Here is a 15,781-nt window from a genome sequence, read left to right as displayed (position 1 = left end):
ATAATCTATGTATCAGCATGTATATAAATATTTTGACAACACTTTATAATAAGGTATTTAAACAATATAATGTAAAAAGAATTTTAAACACTCCAAAATAATAGTTATTATAAAAAAAATTTTAATAAGAACGATTAATATACCATTATATATATAATATTTAAAGAAATAGGATACATAAGGTGAAAATATAAAAACAATCTCAAAATAATCATACAAATGTAACCAAACAAAATTATTAACATGGATTAATGCATAAACATATTAAATATATTTTAAATTAACCAATTGTACAGCTATAAGACCAAATTAATACTGCAATAAAATAGGGAGGATAATTTGCAAATAAAGTAATCATAACATGGACCAATGCTCAAAGCGCATAAATGTATGGGGACTGAATTTGTAAATATCTCGTGCCCACAATGCTGCAATGAACCGCGGATCAAATTGAAACAACGCACAAATTAGCATACCAAATTTTAAAATATAAGGTAGGCAAATTGGGCCCAAATTGAAGGCTGTGCGCAAGGGGAAGGATTCGTCATGAAAATTCCCCATTTTTGAGTGACAATGCGCAGATCGGGCCTGCCAAATGAGTTGACGAGCGGGCCTTCACTTATGCAAATGGTATCGTTTTGTTAAAAGGTTACTTAAAACCTTTTTTCCCCATTCCCCCCTTTTCAAATGCAGCCCCATTTTAGCCGAAAATCACAGCCTTGAAATCAAATTTCTAGGGTTTCTTTTGCTAGCAGCCGAACCACTATTGTTTTGGTGATCAACAGTATGCAAACAGTACCCATCCTCTCCGCTGAAGGTGCTTGACCATGCTTAGAGAAATTTAGTAAGTATTTTCTTCCTCCCTTTTTTATTTTAAAAAAAACTTCAAATCTCACATTATTTTTTTTTTAAAAACGAAGATAGGTTCATAAAGCAAAGATTCAACACTATTTGCTCCCTCGCCTTTACCTCAGTATTTCTGAAGTATTCGAGCTTTCATTAGGATCGACTCACATACTAAAAAAAATCTGAACCAAATGAAAAAATAAACTAAAAAAAGAAAAAAAATCATAAGAGAGGACAAAAGAAAGCTTGAAATCACCTTTGCTAATCTTAAATTGCTTTTTCTTTGTTCTCTGTGCGTGTGTACAGTACAGTGTGTGTAAAAAATAAAGGATTTCACCCATGGCTTTTATAGCCAGATTTACGAAATAAATAAAAAGAAAAAAATGAAAATCATATTTTTTAGCTGGCCTTTCTGTTAATCACTTTGCTCTCGCAGGTTCTATGGGAGCACGAGACTACTGTACGGAGGAGAAAGCCATGCAGGTCTGGCATGTTCCAGAAACTTCACTGTTTTGGGCCTGCTTTGAAATCAGATAGCTAGGGTGAAAACCATTGCCGCGGCGCTGATCAGAAGACTAGGATTTCCCTTTTTGAAACCAGTATCTGGGTCACTCGGGCTTATTGGGCCATTTTTTCATTTGGGCCCTTTTGGGTTAAGCTTTAATTTGGGTTTAATTTAGGTTATTAGAATCGAGTTTAGGGTTTAGGTTAAAAAAATGTACTTGGGCTAGAATAGATTCTTTATTTGGGCCTGAAAATTTGTAAAACTTGGACATTATTATGGATATTTGGAATTTAAATTTTAGTTTATTTTGTATTTGTTGTTTTTTCTTTTTATTTTTTTGATTATTGGTATAAGCCCGTGTAACAGTTCTAAATTGACCCTAGTCGAAAAGTGGTTTCGGGACCACGAAATCGAGTCTTATAAATGATTAAAAGTTATATTCTGTGTTTATGATGTGAGTAAATGCATGTGTGAAAGTTTCATACATTAATTTGATCATTTGTATGTGGATTTATTAAAATGGACTTATATGAAACATTGTTGGAAAGTGAGAGGTTAATCTTACAATGGTCTATTAGTACATGCATTGAAAAGAATGGTTTTGCATGTCAATTTACCCATAATGAACATAGTGGCCGGCCAAGAAAAGATAATGCTTCACCAATTCAAATTTAAAATAATTTTGTATTAACAAATGAATTAATAATTGTAATAAAAGGAATTAAATAAAAGAGAAGAAAGAGGATGGTGTTCATCTTCTTCTCCTACCTCTCTCAAGCCGAAACAAAGAGGAAAAATAAGGGAAAACTTACCTAGAGCAATTCAGCATTCATCTTTAGCTATTAGGAGGTAAGCTTTGAATTTGTTGATTTGGCTTTATATTATGCTAAGTTAATTTGTGAATGCACTCTTGGTAATGTCAAGAAAGTTGAGATTTCCTATGGTGATTTGAGCAAGATGCCGAATGATTAAGTGTTGGAATTAGGGGCTATTTTCATGTTGTAGGGAACAATGGGGGAATGACTAGAATGGGGTAAAGATTTTTGGATGAGAAGCTTAGAGACACCTTGTACATTCGGTCAAAAATTGAGTCTATTTAGAATGTTAACTTCTTCCTCTATGATTATTTTTCCTTGCATGTTAAATGGTTCTTGATAAGGCCGAATAAGTTATGAAAGTTTTTATAAATGTATGAAGTTCAAGGTGCAAAAATTTTAGTCTTGATGTTATGAATAATTCAGTTGAAATAAGGAGAATGGGAGTTGTCATTTAGGTTAAGATCAAAGAAATTAATCTTGTTAAAATTTTAAACTAATAATGCCCATATGTGTGATAGCCGAACATAGACTTTGTTTAAAGTCTTGGTCAAAGGCCGGTTAAGTGTTTTGAATGGATATCTAAGTGTTAAATAATAAAACTCTTGATGACTTGGGTTATATAGCATTCGACCAATGACTATATGGGCTTGCTAATTCGGTTTAAGTGAAGAAACTATGATAGAGAGATATGACTAAATTGTGGACTTTAACAATTTAAACGATGCATTTGACTTGTGTACCGACTTGGGATGATATGTGTTTCTATATGAAGTTAGATGGTGTTGATGAAATTCGATAATGCATGATGTTTAAATAGTATTGAATAAGGTCATTGTACTTAGATTGTATGACATACATGTATTGAATGGAATTGCCCAAGTGAAAAATAATTAAATAAATTTATTTGTTTAAATTTAAGCTCAAGAGCAAAGGGGAACTAAATTTGATAAAGGAAAGGAAAAAGTGGTCGAATAGCTGTTGAAATCGTTCGACAACAACCGAGGTAAGTCTTCGAGTAATGGAACTTAGTTTATGATTTGTTCAAGTCATGACATATAAGCATAACAAATAAACGGTGATATAATGAATCTACTTGAGTTACATATATTGAGGTAATTAGTTTATACTTATGACGGGCATCCGAATGCGAATAGAGGTCATGTTATGAAGCAAGTCAAAATCATGCTTTTTGTATGTGGCTATTGAGCCGAAATTGGTAAGGTTTGATAAATGTCTTGTGTTTGAGCTTTAGTAATAAAAATGAAATAAGGATGTGTCATGATTTATTGATATATGTGCATGATTATTCGGATGATAACCGGGCTAAGTCCCGAAGGCATTTGTGCGAGTTACTATAACTGAGCTAAGTCCCGAAGGCATTTGTGCGAGTTACTATAACCGGGCTAAGTTCCGAAGGCATTTGTACGAGTTACTATATCCGAGCTAAGTCCCGAAGGCATTTGTACGAGTTACTATATCCAGGCTAAGTCCCGAAGGCATTTGTGCGAGTTACTATAACCGGGCTAAATCCCGAAGGCATTTGAGCGAGTAGCTATATCCGGCTAATTCCCGAAGGTACTTGGTTTGGGAATGAGCAATCTTGCTGTAATAATTTCAATTAATACGCTCGTAAAACCCCAACGATGAGGTATGTTTTGTATATGCATTGGAATAATTGATTCCTTTTAAATAGTATTCGCTCAATCGATTAACAAGCTTCCGGCCTTTAGTCAAGTTGATTTCTTATGTATGAATATAAGGGTTGGAAATGTGAAGTAGGTATGATTGTGAGAATATGTGTATATGAAATTATTCGTTTAGTCATATGAATGCTATACTTCAGTTGTGCATGATTTCATTACTCAAAAACTTACTAAGCATTAAATGCTTATTCCGTTTCTTTGATTCTTTGTTTTATAGATTTTGGTTCGTCAGCTATCGGATTCGGGAGTGTCAAAGTCGAAGTCATCCACACTATCAAAGCCCATTTGGTACTCTTTTAGTTGAACTCTGAAAATGGCATGTGTCGGACTACCCTTTTGTTGTTGGTCATGTACCTTTCGGTAATGTATATATTTGGTTAGCCATGCGAAAATGGCTTATATATATTTTGAGCATAGCGTTATAATCATTTTGTATGTTGATCATGGAGTGTTATGGAAATGTTGGTAATGAGTAGCCATTGGAATGGTTAATCACGATCATTTTGGTGCTATGTATGACAAAATTTTAGTTGATCCATGGAAAACCATGAAATAGGTAAAGTTTACCTTAAAAATAGATGCTGACAGCAGCAGTGATGTGGATTTGAAAAATCGTTAAAAATAGTAGGAATTGAATTAAATAGTGAATAAATTATGTAATCGAACCTTGATGAATATATTTTCATATGAAAGTAATGAAACGATCATATGAGCCGTATTTTGTGAGATGTTTAAGTTTTCGTGAAACAGGGCCAGAGCGATTTCTGGATTCCTTGTTTCGACTTTGGAAATTCACTATAAATTAACCAGAGATAATTAGAAGTCATGCCCTATATGTACAGATTCCTTTTCGAGTCTAGTTTCTTTAGAAACAAACGGCATAAGTATTGAAGCCCTGTACAGGGAGATATCTAAGTCATAATGCATGAAGGTCAGAGTAGTCGAACCCTGAAACAGGGGAGACTTTAACTGATAAACTGTACTAATTGGTTGACCAAAAATTCTAGAAAAAATTTGTAGATGGACATATGAGTCTAGTTTCAGGAAAAATTTACGGAACTGGTTTTCGAGTTTTGGAACTCAAGATATGATTTTTAAGGTGACAGTGACGCAGTTAGCCAGCTTGTCTGGAAATTTTTAAAATGGACTGTGCAAATAAATGAATTAAGTCTGTTAGCACCTCGTGTTCGACTCCGGCAACGGTCTCGGGTACGGGGTGTTACAATTTTATTGGTATCAGAGCCACGGTTTAGTCGATTCTAGGACTACCGTAATACGTTTGGGTCTAGCTATACAGGCCATTATGTGTCTATTTGATAGTGTGGTGATTTCTGACAGTTAAAAATGTGTTTGTTTATGGTAATGGATCCCGATCCCAACCGAACGATAGCTGATGATCTTGAGAGTGTAGCGCCTGCTCCCGCACAAGGGACAGCGCCGGCGGACTCTCAACCTATTGCTAGTAATCAGAATGATGAAGCTAGACAAGCTTTTTATAGCGTGATGAATGATTGGTTCAACCAATACATTCAAACTAATACGGCTGTTCCACAACCTCCATTCCCGACTAATACAACCCCCGCACCTACAATACCTCCGGTAACTGACCAAATAAGGTCAAATAAGCCCCCAGTTGACAGAATCTGAAAACACGGGGCTACTGAATTTAAAGCTACGGACAGCGATGATCCCGAGCAAGCTGAATTTTGGTTGGACAACACTATTCGGGTACTCGATGAGCTATCTTGCACACCCGATGAGTGCCTAAAGTGTACTATCTCCTTGCTACGTGATTCTGCCTACTATTGGTGGAATACGTTGATTTCTGTTGTGCCCAGAGAGCAAGTAACTTGGGAGTTTTTCCAAACTGAGTTTCGGAAAAAGTATATCAGTCAGAGATTCATTGATCAAAAACGGAAGGAATTTCTTGAACTTAAACAAGGTTCCATACCGGTTACTGATTATGAACGAAAGTTTGTAAGACTTAGCCGGTACGCTCGAGAATGCATTTCTTTAGAAGTTGTGATGTGTAAACGTTTCGAGGATGGACTGAACGATGATATAAAGCTGTATGTCGGCATTTTAGAAATCCGAGAATTTGTGGTACTTGTCGAGCGAGCTTGCAAAGCCGAGGAGCTTAGTAAGGAGAAAAGAAAAGCTGATATGGGAGCAAAGGAGTTTCGTAAGAGATCTTCGGGAAAGCCCTTTCAACAGTCATCGAAGAAATTCAGAGATGATTTAGGCCGACTAGAGACACTTCGGGCTTTTCTAGACGAGATCGTGATCGACCCCTATGGGTACACGAGTCACTTCGGTCGCAAGTGTTGGAAATGAATGTCGAGACAGAACAGAGTGCCAGTATTGTGATAAATGGCATTCGAGGAGTTGTAGATTCCATGACCGCTCCTGTTACAAGTGCGGATCAGTTGACCACTTTATTAAAGATTGCCCGAGATTGTCTGAACAGAATGTAAATCAAAGTGGGAAACCGAGTGCTACCACTGCTCGAGGTAGACCATCTAGAAACATGGAAAATCCTAGTGGTGGTCAGAGAGGATCTAGAGACGCTACAACCAGATCTGAGGCTCGTGCTCCTGCTAGGGCTTATGCTATACGCGCACGCGAGGATGCTTCCTCGCCAGATGTTATTACTGGTACTTTTACTCTCTTTGATACTAATGTGATTGCTTTGATTAACCCTGGTTCTATTCATTCTTATATATGTGAAACCTTAGCATCCAGTAAGACTTTACTTGTTGAGTCTACTGAGTTTGTAATTCGAGTGTCGAATCCCTTGGGTCGTTATGTACTTGGTGACAAAGTGTGTAAGAAATGTCCCCTAGTAATCCGAGGTTCCTGTTTTCCGGCCGATTTGATGCTTTTACCGTTTGATGAATTTGATGTTATCCTCGGTATGGATTGGTTGACCGTACATGATGCAATTGTAAATTGCAAAGGAAAAACCATTGATTTGAGGTGTGTAAATAACGAGATAATCCGAGTTGAGTCTACTGACTTGAATGGGTTGCCAGCTGTAATATCATCGATGTTGGCTCAGAAATATGTAAGGAAGGGGTGTGAAGCATACCTTGCGTATGTACTTGATGACAAAGAGTTAGAAAAGAAACTGAATCTGTGTCGGTGGTTTGTGAATACCCGGATGTTTTTCCCGAAGAATTACCGGGTTTACCACTTGTTCGGGAGGTAGAGTTTGGTATTGAGCTTGTACCTGGAACTACATCGATTTCGATAGCTCCGTATCGTATGGGACCAACCGAGTTAAAAGAGTTGAAAGCTCAGTTGCAAGAGTTGACGGATAGAGGTTTCGCTCGACCAAGTTTCTCACCTTGGGGTGCACCAATATTGTTTATGAAAAAGAAGGACGGAACCATGAGGTTGTGCATCGACTATCGTCAGCTGAATAAAGTGACAATAAAGAATAAATATCCGTTACCGCGTATTGATGATTTGTTTGATCAACTAAAGGGAGCCTCGGTGTTTTCAAAGATAGATTTGAGATCGGGTTATTATCAGTTGCGAATTCGAGATTCGGACATACCCAAAACTGCTTTCAGAACGAGATACGGTCACTACGAATTCTTAGTGATGCCGTTTGGGCTCACTAATGCCCCCGCAGTATTTATGGATCTGATGAATCAGATCTTCAGACCGTATTTAGATCGGTTTGTAGTTGTGTTTATCGATGATATTTTGGTCTATTCGAGAAATGAAACCGATCATGCTAAACACCTGGGATTAGTGTTGCAAATTTTACGGGATAAGCAGTTGTATGCTAAGTTCAGTAAGTGTGAGTTCTTGTTAAGAGAGGTTAGCTTCTTGGGACATGTGGTATCTGCATCGGGTATTCGAGTTGATCCGAGCAAAATTTCAGTCATACTTAACTGGAAGCCTCCGAGAAATATTACTGAAGTTCAGAGCTTTTTGGGGCTTGCCGGTTACTACAGGCGCTTTGCAAAGGGTTTCTCGATGATAGCCACACCAATAACGAAACTACTTCAGAAAATGTTAAGTTTGAATGGAGAGAAAAGTGTCAGAAAAGTTTCGATCAACTGAAAACTTATTTGACTGAAGCTCCAGTACTAGTGCAGCCCGAATCAGGCAAAGAGTTTGTCATTTATAGTGATGCATCCCTACTTGGGTTGGGTTGCGTATTGATGCAAGAGGGTCGAGTTGTAGCTTATGCGTCGAGACAACTGAAGCCACATGAGAAAAATTATCCGACCCATGATCTCGAACTAGCTGCCATCGTGTTCGCTTTGAAAATATGGCGACATTACTTATTTGGTGAGAAGTGCCATGTATATTCGGATCACAAAAGTCTCAAATATTTGATGACTCAAAGAGACTTGAATCTGCGACAAAGACGTTGGCTCGAGTTGTTAAAAGATTATGAGCTTGTCATTGACTATCACCCGGGAAAGGCTAATGTGGTTGCGGATGCTTTAAGTCGTAAATCACTATTTACTTTACGAGCGATGAATGTAAACTTGTCTGTTCTATCCGACAATGTGTTAGTAGCAGAATTAAAGGCCAAACCATTGTTGATTCATCAAATTCGTGAAGCTCAGAAAGTCGATGATGAATTGGTCGCAAGACGGGCTGAATGTGTTTCGAATATGGAATCAGAGTTTCAAATTGATGATGACGATTGTTTGAGGTTCAGAAGTCGTTTGTGTGTTCCAAGAAATTCAGAACTTATTTCGATGATTCTGAACGAAGCTCATTGTAGCCGAATATCAATTCACCCGGGGAGTACGAAAATGTACAACGATCTGAGACGTCAGTTTTGGTGGCATGGTATGAAACGAGACATTTCCGATTTTGTTTCGAAATGTTTAATATGTCACCAAGTGAAGGCAGAACATCAAGTGCCTACGGCTTTACTTCAGCCGATCATGATACCTGAATGGAAATGGGATAGAGTCACGATGGATTTTGTATCTGGGTTGCCAGTATCGGCAAGTAAGAAAGATGCGATTTAGGTTGTTGTTGATAGACTGACTAAGTCGGCTCACTTTATCCCCGTACATACGAATTTTTCATTGGATAAACTAGCTGAATTGTATGTTTCTCAGATTGTGAGATTACACGGGGTACCTATTTCTATTGTGTCGGATAGAGATCCGAGATTCACCTCGCGGTTTTGGAAGAAATTGCAAGAAGCTTTGGGTACCAAGCTGCATTTTAGCACTGCTTTTCATCCCCAAACCGATGGTCAATCCGAGCGGATAATTCAGATACTCGAGGATATGTTGAGATGTTGCATCCTTGAGTTTAGTGGTTCATGGGAACGGTATTTACCTTTGATTGAATTCGCTTACAACAATAGTTTTCAATCAAGTATTAAGATGGCACCTTACGAGGCTTTGTACGGTCGTAAATGCCGTACACCATTGTTTTGGACGGAGCTCTGTGAAGGTAAAATTTTCGGAATTGATTTGATCAAAGATGCTGAGCAGAAAGTAAAAATAATTCATGAAAGTCTGAAGGCAGCATCCGATCGTCAGAAGTCGTACGCGGATTTAAAACGAAGAGATATTGAGTATCAGGTGGGAGACAAAGTGTTTCTTAAGGTTTCACCTTGGAAAAAGATACTCAAATTTGGCCGTAAGGGCAAACTGAGTCCGAGATTCATTGGGCCGTATGAAATCTCCGAACGAGTTGGTCCAGTTGCATATAGGTTGCTTTTACCCCCTGAACTTGAAAGGATTAACAACGTTTTTCATGTTTCGATGCTTCGACGTTACAGATCTGATCCTTCGCACATAATTAGTCCATCAGAGGTTGAAATTCAATCTGACTTGAGTTATGAAGAAGAACCGATTCGTATCCTAGCTCGTGAAGTGAAAGAGTTGCGAAACAAAAGGGTTCCGTTAGTAAAGGTGTTATGGCTCAAACAAGGAATCGAAGAAGCTACTTGGGAAACCGAGAACTCTATGAAAGAACGATACCCAAACCTATTTACCGGTAAAATTTTCGGGGACGAAAATTTCTTAAGTGGGGGAGAGTTGTGACAGCCCTAAATTGACCCTAGTCGAAAAGTGGTTTCGGGACCACGAAACCGAGTCTTATAAATAATTAAAAGTTATATTCTGTGTTTATGATGTGAGTAAATGCATGTGTGAAAGTTTCATGCATTAATTTGATCATTTTTATGTGGATTTATTAAAATGGACTTATATGAAACATTGTTGGAAAGTGAGAGGTTAATCTTACAATGGTCTATTAGTACATGCATTGAAAAGAGTGGTTTTGCATGTCAATTTACCCATAATGAACATAGTGGCCGGCCAAGAAAAGATAATGCTCCACAAATTCAAATTTAAAACAATTTTGTATTAACAAATGAATTAATAATTGTAATAAAAGGAATTAAATAAAAGAGAAGAAAGAGGATGGTGTTCATCTTCTTCTCCTACCTCTCTCAAGCCGAAACAAAGAGGAAAAATAAGGGAAAACTTACCTAGAGCAATTTGGCATTCATCTTTAGCTATTAGGAGGTAAGCTTTGAATTTGTTGATTTGGCTTTATATTATGCTAAGTTAATTTGTGAATGCACTCTTGGTAATGTCAAGAAAGTTGAGATTTCCTATGGTGATTTGAGCAAGATGCCGAATGATTAAGTGTTGGAATTAGGGGCTATTTTCATGTTGTAGGGAACAATGGGGGAATGACTAGAATGGGGTAAAGATTTTTGGATGAGAAGCTTAGAGACACCTTGTACATTCGGTCAAAAATTGAGTCTATTTAGAATGTTAACTTCTTCCTCTATGATTATTTTTCCTTGCATGTTAAATGGTTCTTGATAAGGCCGAATAAGTTATGAAAGTTTTTATAAATGTATGAAGTTCAAGGTGCAAAAATTTTAGTCTTGATGTTATGAATAATTCAGTTGAAATAAGGAGAATGGGAGTTGTCATTTAGGTTAAGATCAAAGAAATTAATCTTGTTAAAACTTTAAACTAATAATGCCCATATGTGTGATAGCCGAACATAGACTTTGTTTAAAGTCTTGGTCAAAGGCCGATTAAGTGTTTTGAATGGATATCTAAGTGTTAAATAATAAAACTCTTGATGACTTGGGTTATATAGCATTCGGCCAAAGACTATATGGGCTTGCTAATTCGGTTTAAGTGAAGAAACTATGATAGAGAGATATGACTAAATTGTGGACTTTAACAATTTAAACGATGCATTTGACTTGTGTACCGACTTGGGATGATATGTGTTTCTATATGAAGTTAGATGGTGTTGATGAAATTCGATAATGCATGATGTTTAAATAGTATTGAGCAAGGTCCTTGTACTTAGATTGTATGACATACATGTATTGAATGGAATTGCCCAAGTGAAAAATAATTAAATAAATTTATTTGTTTAAATTTAAGCTCAAGAGCAAAGGGGAACTAAATCTGATAAAGGAAAGGAAAAAGTGGTCGAATAGCTGTTGAAATCGTTCGACAACAACCGATGTAAGTCTTCGAGTAATGGAACTTAGTTTATGATTTGCTCAAGTCATGACATATAAGCATAACAAATAAACGGTGATATAATGTATCTACTTGAGTTACATATATTGAGGTAATTAGTTTATACTTATGACGGGCATCCGAATGCGAATAGAGGTCATGTTATGAAGCAAGTCAAAATCATGCTCTTTGTATGTGGCTATTGAGCCGAAATTGGTAAGGTTTGATAAATGTCTTGTGTTTGAGCTTTAGTAATAAAAATGAAATAAGGATGTGTCATGATTTATTGATATATGTGCATGATTATTCGGATGATAACCGGGCTAAGTCCCGAAGGCATTTGTGCGAGTTACTATAACCGAGCTAAGTACCAAAGGCATTTGTGCGAGTTACTATAACCGGGCTAAGTCCCGAAGGCATTTGTACGAGTTACTATATCCGGGCTAAGTCCCGAAGGCATTTGTGCGAGTTACTATATCCGGGCTAAGTCCCGAAGGCATTTGTGCGAGTTACTATAACCGGGCTAAATCCCGAAGGCATTTGAGCGAGTAGCTATATCCGGCTAATTCCCGAAGGTACTTGGTTTGGGAATAAGCAATCTCGCTGTAATAATTTCAATTAATACGCTCGTAAAACCCCAACGATGAGGTATGTTTTGTATATGCATTGGAATAATTGATTCCTTTTAAATAGTATTCGCTCAATCGATTAACAAGCTTCCGGCCTTTAGTCAAGTTGATTCCTTATGTATGAATATAAGGGTTGGAAATGTGAAGTAGGTATGATTGTGAGAATATGTGTATATGAAATTATTCGTTTAGTCATATGAATGCTATACTTCAGTTGTGCATGATTTCATTACTCAAAAACTTACTAAGCATTAAATGCTTATTCCGTTTCTTTGATTCTTTGTTTTATAGATTTTGGTTCGTCAGCTATCGGATTCGGGAGTGTCAAAGTCGAAGTCATCCACACTATCAAAGACCATTTGGTACTCTTTTAGTTGAACTCTGAAAATGGCATGTATAGGACTACCCTTTTGTTGTTGGTCATGTACCTTTCGGAAATGTATATATTTGGTTAGCCATGCGAAAATGGCTTATATATATTTTGAGCATAGCGTTATAATCATTTTGTATGTTTATCATGGAGTGTTATGGAAATGTTGGTAACGATTAGCCATTGGAATGGTTAATCACGATCATTTTGGTGCTATGTATGACAAAATTTTAGTTGATCCATGGAAAACCATGAAATAGGTAAAGTTTACCTTAAAAATAGATGCTGACAGCAGCAGTGATGTGGATTTGAAAAATCGTTAAAAATAGTAGGAATGGAATTAAATAGTGAATAAATTATGTAATCGAACCTTGATGAATATATTTTCATATGAAAGTAATGAAACGATCATATGACCGTATTTTGTGAGATGTTTAAGTTTTCGTGAAACAGGGCCAGAGCGATTTCTGGATTCCCTGTTCCAACTTTGGAAATTCACTATAAATTAACCAGAGATAATTAGAAGTCATGACCTATATGTACAGATTCCTTTTCGAGTCTAGTTTCTTTAGAAACAAGCGACATAAGTATTGAAGCCCTGTACAGGGAGATATCTAAGTCGTAATGCATGAAGGTCAGAGTAGTCAAACCCTGAAACAGGGGAGACTTTAACTAATAAACTGTACTAATTGGCTCGACCAAAAATTCTAGAAAAAAATTTGTAGATGGAAATATGAGTCTAGTTTTAGGAAAAAATTTACAGAACTGGTTTTCGAGTTTTGGAACTCGAGATATGATTTTTAAGGTGACAGTGACGCAGTTAGCCAGCTTGTCTGAAAATTTTTAAAATGGACTGTGCAAATAAATGAATTAAGTCTGTTAGCACCTCGTGTTCGACTCCGGCAACGGTCTCGGGTACGGGGTGTTACAGCCCAGACAAAAATTGGGCCTTACAATGGGGATAGAACTTTCAATTGTATGTATTGTGGTAAGCACTACCCGGGCGTGTGTTTGAGGAAATTGGGTGCTTGTCTAAGATGTGGGTCGACTAAGCACATAGTTAAGGATTGTCCTCGTCTAGTTGATTAGATGCAAGCTTCGGCCCAAAATAAGATATCGGATTAGTTACCTTCGAAAGGCCAAGGTTAGAATAGGGTCACAAATATCGTAGCAATTGGTACGAACCAAACTAATGCTAGATAGCCTACCCTTGTTTACGTCGTTAGAGGTCGTACGGATAGAGATGCGTCCGATATCATCGTAGGTATTTTTACTGTCCATTTTGTCATAGGGTCCACCCATTCATATTGTAATATTTTTGATAAATTGGGTGTTAGGTGTAACTCCCATAACTCGTACCCGTTGTCGGATTAGGGTTACAGAGTATTACTATACAATTAAGAACAATTAATAAAAGATAACATCAAGTTTAAAGAATTTAATTAACAAATTCATAAATAATAAGATTGGAGTAAAACATATAGTTATGATCTTTAAATTGAGCCTACGAGGTTTTAAATATAGTTTAGGAACAATTAGGGACCAATTCGAAGTAAATCTGAACATTCAAGAAAAAATTGAAAATTTTCAAAATAGAGGTCACACGATCATGTGGCTTGGATAGAGCCCGAACTGGGTGGCTACTCCACACGCCTGTGTAACTGCTTCATACGCCTCTATACACCAACTATGTAACTAACTGTGTTTGTGTAATATGTGTCACACGGTCGTTTGGCTAGGCCATGTAACTCTTTATAACCATGTAGCTCAGGGTTGTAGGACTGTGTTGTCAAGCCGTGTAACTCTCTGTGCCCATGTGGACCAACCTGCACCTAACACAACAGGGGTACATGCCCATTTGGGTTGCCCGTGTGTTACACACAGCTGTGTGGCAGCTCGTGGCCCCAAGCCTTGTATGTACCTAAAAATGACCCCAAACATGCCATTTTCACACCCAATGCTTAGGTAACTAAACATATTCAATAACATATGATCACAAGTCCTAAAAATACATTTCAAGAACAACCAAATCATGCCAAACCAATCAACCTAAGACCTAACCAGTGTGTCATTAATGACACATATCAATCACTTAATAGTTCATTACCTTAGTTACATTCACAAGCTACAATGCACACCCAAAATGACATATAATAAATCCATGTATACCATTCGTATCTTATGCCAAAAATTACCATCACCTATTTGTTTTGAACCATTCTCCATAACTTAGCAACGTGCATGTCTATAGTGAAGACTACTAACCACCTACATAATGTGCACCTCAAACATCAAACTTCATAGAAAGTACTTATGGACTATTACATAACATAACCACATTTTCCTATTACATGCCATATAAGCCAAGTTTGCATTCAAAATCTACCAAAAGGTTCCCAGATAGTGTGATGCCTTCAGGCTAATCCAATCTCCCTATTCCACAAAACATAATCTACAAAGAAATAGACAGGGGCACGAGTAAGCTTACATAAAGCTTAGTAATTTCTTCTTTTAAATGATAAAGCTTACCGAATTAAACATAATAATTCAAATAATAAGATTAATGAACAGAGTTCCTACCACAAGGTTATTGACAGAGTTCCTATCAATCATAGTTCACAATAGGTGAGTAATGCTTAAACAATAATACAATCAATTTTTCTATATTTCAATAACATTCAGTAATCAATAATGTAACACCCCTTACCCGTATCCAACGCCAGAATAGGGTATGATACATTATCAGACTTTTACATAAGCAATTATACAAAACCGAGATATAAATTTCCATCCAAATTTAAACTTTTCACATACATTCCTAACGTCCCTAAAATGGGCCTACGAGGCCCAAATCATGTATTGGAGGTGGTTCGGGACTAAACTGAGAACTTTAAAATTTTTTTACAACACCTAGAAATTTTTTTCATCAAAACAGGATCACACGTCCGTGTGGCTTGGGACACGCCCATTTGAGTAGGCCGTGTGATCACACACGCCCGTGTCCCTAGCTCGTGTAACTCTCTGTTTATGACATCATGCACCAAAGGAAGTCACACAGCCAAGTTACACGCCTGTGTGCTAGGCCGTGTGGCGAATTTACTTTTCAAAAATTTTCATAAATTAGGTGCAGACTTCACACGCCCTGGACACACGCCTATGTCCCTAGGCCGTGTCCTTCACACGGCTGAGACACACAGCTGTGTCTTTGCCCATGTGGACAAAATAAGGCTATTTACCAAGCCATTTTGCCACCCTTACTTGTACCAACCTGCACAACAACAATCAACACCAATCCAAGCATATACATACAACCAAATCAGCCATAAACGAGATGTTAATACATCATTTGCACATACTAACATCTATCATGCACAAACATCACATACTTTCTTTTCCAATCATGCCAATTTCATCTTCATG

General features: G+C 37.2%; 1 long non-coding RNA gene across 1 annotated transcript; it reads left to right on the top strand.

Moving 5' to 3' along the window:
- The first annotated feature begins 207 nt into the window (after nt 1-207).
- On the top strand, nt 208-1,663 carry LOC107917517 (uncharacterized). Its single transcript, XR_001689739.2, has 2 exons — nt 208-844; nt 1,283-1,663. It is a non-coding gene; the product is annotated as an uncharacterized lncRNA (long non-coding RNA).
- Nucleotides 1,664-15,781: the final 14,118 nt, after the last annotated feature.

This window comes from Gossypium hirsutum, chromosome A01, assembly GCF_007990345.1.
Source record: "Gossypium hirsutum isolate 1008001.06 chromosome A01, Gossypium_hirsutum_v2.1, whole genome shotgun sequence".
Lineage (NCBI taxonomy): Eukaryota > Viridiplantae > Streptophyta > Magnoliopsida > Malvales > Malvaceae > Gossypium > Gossypium hirsutum.
Note: the sequence above shows the minus strand (reverse complement) of the source record. Positions and strands in the feature narration are given on the sequence as shown.